The sequence below is a fragment of the Anabrus simplex genome, chromosome 7 (assembly GCF_040414725.1).
Source record: "Anabrus simplex isolate iqAnaSimp1 chromosome 7, ASM4041472v1, whole genome shotgun sequence".
Classification (NCBI taxonomy): domain Eukaryota; kingdom Metazoa; phylum Arthropoda; class Insecta; order Orthoptera; family Tettigoniidae; genus Anabrus; species Anabrus simplex.
Genome location: NC_090271.1, coordinates 279,649,253 through 279,663,653, shown reverse-complemented (window position 1 = coordinate 279,663,653; position 14,401 = coordinate 279,649,253). Strand labels below are relative to the sequence as shown.

General features: G+C 39.2%; 1 protein-coding gene across 2 annotated transcripts in view; it reads left to right on the top strand.

Moving 5' to 3' along the window:
* Window positions 1-13,362, top strand: part of bic (bicaudal) — a 36,525-nt gene extending 23,163 nt beyond the window's left edge. The window contains exon 2 of one of the 2 annotated variants that reach the window (XM_067151693.2): window positions 12,802-13,362. The gene's annotated coding sequence lies outside the window, so the exon portion shown is untranslated. Of the gene's footprint in view, window positions 1-12,798 lie in introns of both variants that reach the window. The other variant, XM_067151692.2, reaches the window with a different exon arrangement.
* The last annotated feature ends 1,039 nt before the right edge of the window (window positions 13,363-14,401 follow it).

The window sequence follows — 14,401 nt, the reverse complement described above, 5'->3', positions numbered from 1 at the left end:
CGAGCTGCGCGATGTTGCGGCATTAAACGGGGCACTCAAACCGGACGTCTGGGTCGTAAGGACACTTCTCTTTACCTGTTCCTTACTTTCTGGTCAGACACCGTGACTCTAGTGACCCTCCTGAGGTCTTGTTGCAGTTCTCTGGCAGTTGCTGAATGACGCTGCAACGCACAGATGGTCAGATATCAGTCATCCTGTGGGGTTGTCATGCGTCCACGACCTTATCTCAACCCGCCTTGTGAACTGACCTGTCTCACTGTAGCGATTCCACAAGCGTTGAATAACTGATGGAGAGACATTGAGATCCACAGTAACATGACGAAAAGTCTATCCTTTCTGGATCAACGTGACGGTCCTTGCGACTTGAACCTTGTTAAGATGTCTAATGGGATGTGCTGGTTTGCGTACAACGTGCCCAAATGACCACAGTAGTCTGTGTACCTCACAACGACATCCGGACACACTGCTATTCACTTTGTTTTGAGGGGTCACCTGACACTGTAATGCGTGGCTACGCCTACAGATGGAGTATAACTTTGAATAGACATACCCTGAGTAGCTAAGGTCTGAAGGTATGCTGTACGACCATTGTAACGTCACATACCAGACGTTACAAAACATGTTCCCCTAATTTTTATGAACTGTGTATATGCATAAAGTACTTACAAGAAACTAAAATGAAAGATTTAAAGAGACTACCATGGAAGAAGGCTAAAGTACAGATTGTGTACCTTCAAGTTAGTGGGTTCGAAGCCCAGCATGGCAGCACGAAAGCTGGTTTTCTTGGCAAGTGTCCGGGCTGTATTTTGATAATCAAACATATAACCCCCTCCCTCTTAATGTATAGTAATATTGTAGGAATCTTCTCTCTCTGACATTTTTCCCTCGCTGTTGGGATTACAGGTATGATGCATGTTACACTTGTGAACTTTGTGTTTTTATGACTGCCCTTCCTGACACCATCCCTATGTGAAGAAATTTAGTCCAAAATTTTTTGTTTCTTTGGTTGGTGGTGTAGTGTGAGTGAAGAGAAACAAATCTAGCCAGAGGAATCAACCACTGATACAAATTTAGGGCTGTCGCTCATGTGGCAGATTCCCTATCAGTTTATTAGTCTTTTCTTAAATGATTTCAAATAAGTTTGATATTCAACGAACATCTCTCTTGGTAAATTATTCCAATTCCTAATTGTTCTTCGTATAAACAAATATATGCCCCAATTTTCCTCTTGAATTCCAACTTTATCTTCACATTAGGATCTTCTGTAAACTCCTATCAAACATATTCGTCTACTAATGTTAGATGAAACTAAAATATTCGGCCCAACTAGAAATTGCATTTGGGGCCTTACGTTGACCATTCAGTCAGGGAACTCGACGTAATATTGTAAGAACTTCTGAAAGTATGAGAGTAAATAAAAAGTAAATTCCCTCTTTTGTCAGGAACGGAGCTTGCTCCATCTTAATCCATAGTCGTATTGGTAGATGGCTCACAGGTGCATAAGATGGTAAACCAGAACATTGACACAATGACTTATTGTAAAATAATGAAGTTATTGCATATGGGAGGAGGTCCATATAGTGATTCATTTTCTGTGGGCAAAAATACAGTGTCGACATTCACAGGAAGATCATATCTGTATTCGGAGAGAAACTGATGTCTGTCCAACAAGTTTGCTATGAATTTGCAGAAGGTTGAATGAGAGAACGAAGAGCAATGTGGCCGTCTGAAAGCATGAGGTGCATTCATTAATACCGTTGACGGTATGGTACAGAACGGACATGTAAGGTTGAATCAGTTGGAGTTCAGATAACAGTGCACCTTTCTTGTCAAGAAAGGGAGACACTCATTTTACACTATGGCGAATGGTTTAATATTTTTCGTGATCTTGTTGGAAAGTAAAGGAATAAAGCTGTATTGATCACTCATTCTTTGCGCTCTATTTTAGATCCTTGTTGGGTTCTTGAGCAATCCTCAGAAGAGGAGGTGGATACAGACTCCGTGCTGCTTATTTGGTTGGTTTTATTACAAACGGGTCTTTAGGAATAAAGACCTAATGGTTTATACCAAACTCACAAGTGTATAAAGCAGTCATCATACATCGTTGGATGTGAAACCTGGATCCTGTACCGCCATGATATCAAGAAACTTGAACATTTTCTTCAGCAGAAACTTTGTTCACTTTTAAATGTCCAATGGGAGAACCATGTTTCCAGTCTTGCAATTCTTGAGAAAGTCTGCAAGAACAGTGCAGAAGACTCAATCATTGGCCATTGGCTTAGGTGGACTGGGCAGGGGTGCTGTATGAATGACACCAGTCTTCCTTGCCAATTCCTTTATGATGAAATTTTCTCAGGCCCAAGACCCCGTGGTGCCCCTTTGAAGTATTATAAAGACCAGCTTAAACATTGAAGGTCACAACCCTCAAACCAGGGACACGCTCGCCAAAGATCGCTCACTTTGGCGCCAAACCACTTCTCCTGCTGTTGAGCCGTTTGAGCAAGAACATTGCTTGTGTGAAGAGCTTAAACAACAGTTATGCACATTCCGTCCTTCCGCCATCCATTACTTTTCTTACTGAAAGCCTTTATTTAACCATGTAATCAATACACAATTTTTCATTAAATAGTACTAGTTTCAGCCAAATTGACAAGCCATCCTCAGCTATTCACAACAAGACATTGTTTGATAAGGACATAGTAACATTTCAAATACTGGTATCGTAATAAAAACATGTTGAAAGGGGTTAAATCCCAAGAAGCTAGGACCATAGATGGTCGCAAAAACACACATGCACATTTAAAATGTTCATTAGTCTGTATCTAATACTTAACACTTGATCAGATAAAATGACAGTCCAATGGAGTTGGATCCCAATAAGTTAGGGACTACAAATGATAATAAAAAACACAACTTACGTAAACAGTTGTTAAACAATATTCTTTGTAGTCTGTATCCAAAAACTTAATCAGATAAAAGGTGACATAAATACCATTATCTGTTGGTACTCTAAAAAGAGTGAGTTGTGAGAACATGCATGTTAGGAACTACACTGCTTTTTTTATACATTTCTCATAAACGTTAAAATTTTTGTTAAAAAATCACATTGTCGAATAGGTTACTATTCTGATTGTTGAAACACATGAAAAATATATTGTCTTTTATTTATATTTATATATATATATGCTTGAAAGGGTAGATTGATCTTCCCTAAGTTATAAATGCTGTTACATTGGCTGAGGGATATCCCAATGTTTAAGAAAATCAAATCAGGTCCGTCCATAAGGGCGATGGTAGGGGTTATCTACAAGAAAGACTTTAGATGGATCTTTTTTTTTAATGAGATCGAAAATAGAAAAACAAGAAAAGAAGCTTAACCTTATGTAGCTGTTAGTGTGAGAGTAATAGCTGACTATGGCATGTTGGAGAAGATAATAGAGGAGAGGGGAAGGAGAGGAAGAGGAGGGGAAACTGTTTGGAGGATCATTCGTGTGACGTGTGTCAAATTTTCTGTCATGATATTTGAATACTGTAGAAAATGACTGTACAAGAACATTACTGTTCTCAGAAATTTTGTTGATATTCAAAGCAGAATGTATGTAGGTGCTTTGAAAAGTTCTCGGAATGTACTAGAATTAAGTATCTTACCTCGGTGGAACTGCTTTTATTTTTCAACATGGTCTCCCTGTAGACTAATGCATTTGGTCCAACGATGTTCCAATGCCTTGATCCCATCTCGAAAATGTGATTCCTCCAGGCCTGCGTAATACCTCTCCAATTCGGCTTGTCCTGATGAAAGATGACCCTTTTCCTTGCCAAACCAGGCCTTGTTTTGCGTATCTTTTCCTGTAGTTGGTCTAGGAGGTTTGCATAGTATTGCCCCGTAATTGTTTGGCCAGTAGGAAGATAATCTATCAGCAGAATGCCTTTTGCATCCCAGAAAACTGAGGTCATGACCTTTCCGGCCAAACGCACTGCCTTTGCTTTCTTTGGTGGTGGTGAATCAGCATGTTTGCACTGCTTTGACTGCTGTTTTGTCTCTGGGGTATAGTAGTGGACCCAAGTTTCATCTGTAGTCACAAACCTTATAGAAAATCTCCGTCCATCGAGGAAAATTTTCAACTTGGGGAATAGATGAAAGTCTGATGGTGCCAAATCAGGTGAATAAGGTGGATGTGGCAACAATTCGTACCTCAGTTCATGAAGTTTTGCCATGGCAATAACACTTGTGTGCGGCGGAGCATTGTCCTGATGAAAGGTGACCTTTTTCCTTGCCAAACCAGGCCTTGTTTCGCGTATCTTTTCCTGTAGTTGGTCTAGGAGGTTTGCATAGTATTGCCCCATAATTGTTTGGCCAGTAGGAAGATAATCTATCAGCAGAATGCCTTTTGCATCCCAGAAAACTGAGGTCATGACCTTTCCGGCCAAACGCTCTGCCTTTGCTTTCTTTGGTGGTGGTGAATCAGCATGTTTCCACTGCTTTGACTGCTGTTTTGTCTCTGGGGTATAGTAGTGGACCCAAGTTTCATCTGTAGTCACAAACCAGCGCAAAAAATCTTGTTGGTTGCACTGAAAACGGGCCAGACTTTGTTCGGACATTTCCAATCTGGTGCGTTTATTTTCTAATGTCGAGCCGCGGCACACATCTTGCGGATAATTTTTTCATACCCAATTCTTCGGTTAAAATATACCCGTTCAGAAGACATCCCTACAGCTTCAGCAATCTCCCGTACTTTCAGTCGATTATCCTCCATGGCCATTTTATGCACTTTTGCGATAAATTCTAAAGTCGTAACACTTTTTGGCCGTCCACTACGCGGATCATCATCCAAGCTCTCCCGACCAAATTTAAACTCGCTGGTCCACTTGGCAACAGTTGAAAATGAAGGAGCAGAGTCCCCCAGTGTGTTCTGAAAGTCGGCATGAATTTCCTTTGCTTTCATACCTTTCTTTACAAAGTATTTAATCACTGCTTGAATAAGTTTTTTCCATTGTGACAAATCATTACGCGGGAACAACAACAACAAAGAGTCGTCACTACTACACTCCTGCAGCTAGAGCACTGACACGCCACGTGTTCACTCACAAAGGATGTGCGATTATTGCACGGGAACCTCGTTGCTCTAGCACTGACATCTAGCGGCGATTCCGAGAACTTTTCAAACCGTCCTCGTAACTGATTAACGGAGATAAAATACTCTAAATGTTGGATATTAATTCCAATAAATTGAGATGAATTCCTGATGGTTACCTCACTACCTATGTACAGGTTAAGAAGTTCTCGAAGGTATTTGCCCAGGTCTGGGGAACTCCGTCTTTATGAATCATAGGAAGGCCATAAGGATAGGGAACTGTGCAAGTCTGCAGTCGCAAACCACAAGAAATGTCTTTCGGAATCAAGCTAGCTTTAAGAAGAGATGCCATTTTCCTATCAGTGGTGTTGGTAGGGTCATTCTTTAGCACTTTAAAGGTGGGATCACTGAGAAGTTCCTCAATTTTGCTATTACAATCAGTGGTGTTCATACCCACACTATCATTGCCTGTATCAGCTTTTAAGATCACCATGTCCTTGTTCATTTTTAGTTCTTGAGTATGCCGCTCTTTGGAAGCAAGGTTAGGACGAGGAGATTCTAAATGTTTGATAATAGTGGTGGTTTCAAGATGAATCTTCTCAGTGATATGTTCCGGTAAAGATTTTAAAGAACCCTCAACACCACAGATGTCTCCTCGGTCGAAACTTAGAGGTGAAATCGCAAAATTTAATCCCTTCTCGGACAGACAGGGGAAGTGATAAAAATCATTGTTATCCGTATTGAAGATACTGAATGTAAGATGCTAAAGGTTTGTTTTTTCACCTATTCAATACATATAAACTTTATAAATTAGGAGTTTATTATTGATTCCACTTGAGACATGTTTCGCCCTTCATTGAGGGCATCATCAGTCAAATTATCACCTCAAGGCAAAAAATCAGGTACCTGGTTAGTAGTTGACATGCACAAATTAATACATATTATTAATACACATACAAAAATTAAGTATGGGAAATAGTTGTACAAAAGTGATGGTTGAACATAGAGGTTTATAGATGAAAAGTCGGCACCAATGCGTAAAATTAAAATAGTAGAGTTCGGCAGTGGTGCTCTGGAGAACAGTTGACGCAATCATAGGAAAATATAAAGTTTAAAAATAATTTACATTATAACAATTAAGGGAGAAAAGGTGTAGTGTTCGGCGTCAATGTTTGTAACCAAAAATTAATGTCAAAGGTTGGTAACTATACAGTATTTACATTGTTCATTTGAACAGTTGAGATAAAGTTTTAAAAAATATTTACATTATAACATTCAGCGTAAATGTTTGTAATAAAAACTAATGTCAATGGTTGGTAACTATATAGTAATTACATTATCTAATTGACCAGTTGAGAATTTACAATTATATACATAATTACACAAGAGCAGCTTGGTGCGCAAGGATAAAAAATTCTAGTACCAAGTGCGTCCTGATGTTTTAGAGGTTGGAAGAAGGAATTAGCATTGGCATTTCAGAAATATGTAGAGCGGTTTATTTTAGTTAAAATCACCGGGGGGGTAGGGAAACATTTCATAGCCAAATGAGGTTTTATAGGCATCAAGCTGAAAGTTGTCTGGTTGCAGCGCCGAGATCGGTACGGAGACTGGTCAGTGTGGATGGAGATTCATGGGTATTCCGTGCGTTTGAATGGCAACAATGGTGACAGTTATTAGTGGGTAATTGCTAATTAGGAAAATGTTGCGGGTTGAAACTTTCGCTTATTCTTTTAGTTGACTTCTGTAGCATCGAATGTGATGTGAAGACATCGGTGTGAGATGCCGGTGAGTCAAATTGATATTGTTCCGTGGAATAAAGTATGGCGGACTTCGGGATGAAGTTATTGTTTTTTACTGGTCTGGTGAGATAGAATGGAGTTGCTTGTGTTGTGAACTGCGGTGGAGAGATTAGAATGTATATGGCAACTGCAGAGTCAGAGCGTTATAGCTGGGGTGAGGCATCTTCTCATTCTGACTGCGAAGAGGAGCCGTAGTGGCACGCCATATTCGTGGCGATGTGCGCTGGGTTCCGGCGTGTTGTTGAAAGTTGTATTGTATGAAGTGGAAGTTATCTGATGTGTCGCTGAGAGGTAATTGTTGATGAGTATTGGTGGACTATGAAGGAGGCTCAGTCGGTTACCCACTCAATTACCCACTAATAACTGTCACCATTGTTGCCATTCAAACGCACGGAATACCCATGAATCTCCATCCACACTGACCAGTCTCCGTACCGATCTCGGCGCTGCAACCAGACAACTTTCAGCTTGATGCCTATAAAACCTCATCTGGCTATGAAATGTTTCCCTACCCCCGGTGATTTTAACTAAAATAAACCGCTCTACATATTTCTGAAATGCCAATGCTAATTCCTTCTTCCAACCTCTAAAACATCAGGACGCATTTGGTACTAGAATTTTTTATCCTTACGCACCAAGCTGCTCTTGCGTAATTATGTATATAATTGTAAATTCTCAACTGGTCAATTAGATAATGTAATTACTATATAGTTACCAACCATTGACATTAGTTTTTATTACAAACATTTACGCTGAATGTTATAATGTAAATATTTTTTAAAACTTTATCTCAACTGTTCAATTGAACAATGTAAATACTGTATAGTTACCAACCTTTGACATTAATTTTTGGTTACAAACATTGACGCCGAACACTACACCTTTTCTCCCTTAATTGTTATAATGTAAATTATTTTCAAACTTTATATTTTCCTATGATTGCATCAACTGTTCTCCAGAGCACCACTGCCGAACTCTACTATTTTAATTTTACGCATTGGTGCCGACTTTTCATCTATAAACCTCTGTGTTCAACCATCACTTTTGTACAACTATTTCCCATACTTAATTTTTGTATGTGTATTAATAATATGTATTAATTTGTGCATGTCAACTACTAACCAGGTACCTGATTTTTTGCCTTGAGGTGATAATTTGACTGATGATGCCCTCAATGAAGGGCGAAACATGTCTCAAGTGGAATCAATAATAAATTCCTAATTTATAAAGTTTATATGTATTGAATAGGTGAAAAAACAAACCTTTTAGCATCTTACATTCAGACAGGGGAATGCGAAAAGCCTGCTGTGTTTAATACCCTGTGAACAAGGGAGGTTTGTGAGAAGCATAAGTTAAATAGTAAACTTGAATTCTTAACCTGCCAGTGGTCGCTAGGATGAAAGTAACGAGTGGTCGCGTGTTGAGCAAAAGTCTCACGGTATGATATGACATGTTTACATATTAAATACCAACCGATTTCAAGAGTAAATGTATTAACACATTAAATGAACGTAAGAATAAATCTCAGATGGTTATAAAGAACCCTAAAAATTACAAATAAAATTACAAATAGTAATAAATCTCAAATGGTTATAACTGTATCTGGAAAAAACAATTCCCAACTTTCTAAAATAGTGTGTGCATCTTTCGCAATTCTCTTTACAAAAGGAGGATGAGTCACTATATTTTCAGCACAAGTACGTGAGCGTGGATTTCTTCTGGTGGGTATCTGCCCCAGTTTGTCACGTTTTCTTTCCTTATATGAGCATTGTCACTAAACAATACATTCTCATTTGCCTCCAGCATATGTTCGCCAGCTACAGATTGCTCTCCATGTATGGCTCCATCAGCACGTTCTTCTGGCTTGGACTTGTCAGTATCCGTAGGCCTTATTATGTTCGCTGTGTTCACTTTCACAGTCCGAGTCAGTGTTTTCGCCCTCGAGTTGATCACTAGGAATTTCATCAAACCAAGCTTAAATATCACGACGTGAAGCCACAACACATTAATACAATTAGTTGCAAAGAACTGTTTCAACTTGTGAAACAACATACAGCAATAGCAAAACTATAACCCACACTGAAATTAGCGCCAGCGTGACTGGTCGCGCATGAAGCAAAATGCTCACCGTTGGCGCTGATAATTCCTCCCTCACTATCCCTTCTCAAGGTCACAGATGTGCCTTTCAATGCATCCGTCCTCTCAAAATTGCAGTGCGAAGGTACATCAGGGCTCAAGTTCAAAAGTACATGCTGTATAAAAGAGCAGATGATTTTCAATGACTGTGAGCATTTTGCTCATGTAGCAACCACTGGCGGGTTAAATAGAACAGTCCTGACCAATGGCTAGTCAATGAAACAGATTGATGAAGTGCTACAGTCTTAAGTCAAAAGACGGATTGTCACGTCATTCTCCTCTGCGTCTGGCCTTCTTGCCATACGTACGGCTAAAGTCGTGCCAGCCGCCGCGGTTATACGTAGGGTTAAATTCACGGAGAGGATTGGCGATATTCTCAGAAGGCAAACATGAAGACAGTCTGTAAACCTAATATAATCATAGGCAATTGCTTGCAGTCTGCTAAAGATTAAATTATGCTGGAATCTGTATGATTCCTGGTTCCTGTGGATCAGTTAATTTTGGCGAAACATGTAGGAAGGTAGCGATGAGGATTAAGAAACATCGTGGGCACTTACGACTTTGCCAGCCAGAGAAGTCTGCTGCGGCAGAACATGCCATACATAATGACTATCAAATCACTTTTGATGCAACATCTGTTAATTGTGAAGAGAAACGATATACACCTGGAATTGTTTGTGAGGCAATAGAAATGGTGGAACACCCTAATAATTTCAACAAAAGGGACGGCTATATACTGAGTACATCATGGTTAACCCAAAATCTTTCTCCTTGACTCTGGAGGCCATGGAATGAACGACATTTCTAACAGGGTCTTTCTGTCTTGAGTAGTTACTATGGAGTGATAATTGCCATTAGCAGCTTTCATTCATCTTTGTTATTGCTCTGAAGACAATCCTAGTTGCAGGTTTGAAACATGTCTTTGTACAATAATAATTACTACACGGCCTAACATCCTGAGAATAATTTATGATTATTATGGGATTGGTATCATCAGTCTAGTGATATCACAGGCTGCCTCCATTTCTCCAGCCAGGCATCTCATGACAGTCAAGAGTGCCAACTTCTGGAAGAAAGGATAAAAATGAAATGAAGAGAGATTCATTTTGCGTGGCAGTGTGTGTAGCTTGGCTGGTGGTGTACAACATGTGGGTTTTCTTCGTGAATTTTGCGTTATCTCTGGCTTTCTCTTTTTTCGTTTGTTTTCCTCGTTGGACTGAGAATTCCATCTACTCAAACCACTACGCACAGTGTTCACTTACATTTCCCAGAAGATATTCAAGGACTTGCTCATATTCAATTTGCACAGTTCCATTAATAAACCCTTGCAAATCACATTACATGGACTTGATGGAAGTTATCTGAATCACCCTCTGCGCCAGTGCCGAAAATTTTACTCAGTCAATGAAATGCAGAAACTGTCGAGTAAGACCATCAGACGTGTGAAAAGATCTTACGATCAGTCAAGACTGGAGAAGTTGGATGAAGAATTCAAAATGTACAACACCAGAAACTTTTATCGGGGCCTTCAAAGAGGAACTCTTGGGTTATAAACCACAATGTCTTCACTTTAAGACTTCAGACGGGAAGTTGGTCACCTGTAACCGCCGGAACGTGGTACTTTCAGCAAACTACTTTGAGCAGTTGTTCAATTGCGAAGAGCCCACAGAAAGATTACCTGTTGAAGATCCTCCAGAGATACGCCTCCCATCTAACCCACCAATAATGCAGCAAGTTGCTAATGCCATCGGACATCTTAAGAACTGCAAGGCGCCGGGGGAAGATGGCATCATTGCAGAAGCTCTAAAAGCAGGTGGAAATAAGATCACAGAGGCCATACACCAGATCTTGATCGACTGCTGGGAGACTGGCAGGATCCCTGATGACTGGAAATCAGCTATCATACACCCTTTACATGAAAAAGGTGACCACCGCAGTGATGTCAACAACTACCGAGGGATATCTCTGCTATCAGTAGCATACAAAGTGGTATCAAGGATTTTACTGGACAATTACCATTGGAGCCAGGACCCGAAAGATTGAGATCAGGTGTCTAGCATTTGCAAATGACATTGCAATCCTAACCAACAACCCTAAGGATGCTGTCATTGCTATCGAAGCCCTACACGAGATAGCAGTGAAGGCAGGATTACACATATCGTATGACAAAACTAAGTACTTCGAGACTCGGCATCCCAGAAACCTTCCTTTGACGACCATACATGGAACGATTGGGAGAGTCAATCGCTTCCGCTATCTTGGTGAATGGGTACACCCCAAGATGTAACAAACTCAATGCAGCATACCATCTATCCTACAACCATTACAATAAGAGGTGCATTTCGAAAAATGTTAAGATCTGTCATTACAAAAATGTTGTCAGACAGCAGTTTTTGTACGCCTCAGAGACCCTCCTGATGAACAAAAAAGGCACCATGGATGATCTAGAGAAAGCTGAAAGACGTATCCTCAGGAAAATTCATGGACCGAGATTGCTCCCAGGTGGAACCTATAGACTTACATCGAACTCTGAGCTGTATCGACAGAATCGTATTGCAAGCTGTCCACTTCATGGCCGTATCGATGAGTGTAATCAACAAATTAATCTAAAAAGCCACCTACTTGATACTTAGAGTTAGAATCGGCCAATACCAGCATGCGACGTAGGAGGCTTAAGTTCTACGGATACCTACAACGGATGGACAGCAACAGGCTTACCAAGATGATCTTCTCTTTGGTTAAAAGCTACAAGACTGGAAGATTGTGATTTAATGAAGTACAGAAGGACTTGGATTCGGCTGGGATTTCAGACATTGATATAGATCGTTCCAAATTTTGTGCTGTGGTACAATCTTGGACCCCACCACCTAGAGTCCCCAGAAGTCGGAAGCCCATTTTACAGGAGATAAAGGAGAAATTATCAGCAAGGCTCAAGAGATATTGGGAACGAAGATCATCAAGGAAGAACTAGTCATCAGTGCTCCTTTGTGGGCTTAAATCAATAATAATAATAATCACAATCAAACTACAGCTCACAGAACCTACTAGAAACATTTGTGTATTTGTATTCAGACATTTTTAACGAATTTTTATACTTTTATCACAATGTATTGAATTTGTGTCACATAATATTTTAACATTTATGTAATATTTAAGAACCATAGCGCTTGGTTCAGTTCAATCATACATCATAACGTATGTTGTTATATTGTTCATATAGCTCACAGCATTAGTTTTATTGTTTAATAGGAACGTAATGTTTTAGGACATTCAACAAAATTGTGGACTTATCTAATGATGGCTGATGATGACCCCAAGTAGGGTCGAAACTAGTCCCTAACGACTCACTGTATTGTAAATATAGGCATTGCAAATAGCATAAAGTATTGAATAGGTGGAATAAACAGTTTTTGTAAGATTAAATTATGTCGTAACATATGGTCCAAATTAGGGGCAAAAGATCTTTCTAGGTTGATGCCCCGAATACATAGCATTTTGAAAAGAAAAAAAATCTTCAAATGATGGAATGGTTTCACAATTATTGTGTTTATTCACTGTGTGATCATTGATTGCAGTTAATTACAAATATAATATGTATATGACAACTTTACTGTAATTGTTAGCTACTTTCCTGTTCTCTTTGTTTTATTTTGATCATGACTTGTGTTTATACCAGTAATATATTAATTTATTTTTCCTAACAAGCTGATATATCAAATATGTTTACAAAAAATAATTTTACAATCTGTGAACTTTCTTTCTAATGGCTTGTTAATTTCCTTTTATTCCAGTAGCTGTAGCCAAGAGCTCCTCCCTGCAGCCATCTTCATGGCCTTGTCTTGATGTACATTGTTGCATCATGTCTTGGATAAACACAAGATTTGAAGTCGTAATAATTGTCTGTGAATCTAGGAATCTGCCATGTGTTATAAAAATTACTTGAGTGATTTTTGGTTGAACTTATCTTAAGAAAAAACAGTTTGAGTTTAAAAAAATATCATTGGTTTCTGGAAAACTGAAACCAGATAGTGTTTTTTACAAGAGAGGTTTATGTTTCTTATTACACTTTGTCAGATATTTTCCTGGTATTTTAATATCTGTAGAGTGTGCTAGGATAAGTTGCATAATTATTTCACTTAACAATTCAATTTAACCACTGTTAAAGGGCATTACTGAATTAATTTTCTGATTGCCTTTTATCTGTTCTGTATAGTGACCCTTATCTAGAGGATTTACAGATGCCTGTGACAACCTTACTTTCTTCCTTCACTAGCATTGTCATGTCCTCTGTATCAAGACATCTTGAAATAAAAATTCTGTAATGTCCATCTTGAAATAAATTAACTTTTCTTAAATTCGAAATTTAACACTCCTTCCCTTTTTCTCAGAATATCAGGAATTAAATTGAATTACCGTATTTACTTGCATCTAAGACCCATTTTTAAATTTGTTATTTCATGCCAAAAAAAATAGAGATTCTTATATGAATAAATGTGTTAAAGTTATGAATCCTACATTTCTCCTGCACGGCGTATCCACTATTGCACAAGCGAAAGAGAAAGCATAACTAATATTTAACCACTTTCAAGAAAGAATAAGTGTACACTCTATGATACATTAAGGATAAAAATATTAATGGTGAATTTATTAATAGCCGGGCTGAGTGGCTCAGACGATTGAGGCGCTGGCCTTCTGACCCCAACATGGCAGGTTCGATCCTGGCTCAGTCCGGCGGTATTTGAAGGTGCTCAAATACGTCAGCCTTGTGTCGGTAGATTTACCGGCACGTAAAAGAACTCGTGCGGGACTAAATTCCGGCGCCTCGGCGTCTCTGAAAACCGAAAAAGTAGTTCGTGGGACATAAAGCAAATATTACAAATTTATTCATACAATTTTAACTGCTGTTGCTAAATAAGCAAAGTAATAAATTTAAAAATACTAATAGTAACAAATAGAACCAAATTAATGAAAGTGGTGGTAGTTTTTATTTACTTGCAAAATGAAATGGTGGTGTGGTTGTATGGTAGCATTACGCCTAAATTCTGCCAGTTAAGTTTGCTCTGAAGCTTACAGAAGACAATTTCAACCCCTATGCCCAATGGAAGGAAGATTGGATCTCAAAAACAGGTGAACATCTCTGGCCTTTCTTCCCACCTAATTTGAGATCTGATCTCCCAAGAAGAACTTGGACCATCCTTAATAGGATTCGATGTGGTCATGGTGTCTGTGCTGCGTCCCTGTATAAATGGGGAAAGATACAATCCTCTGTGTGCGACGGTGGTGCTCCTTTTCAAACCATCGAACACATTGTGAAGGAGTGTAGCAGAAGAGCCTACTCTGGAGATTGGTTTGATTTTCTAGAGGCCAATACAGAGGCTCTAGAATGGATAACAT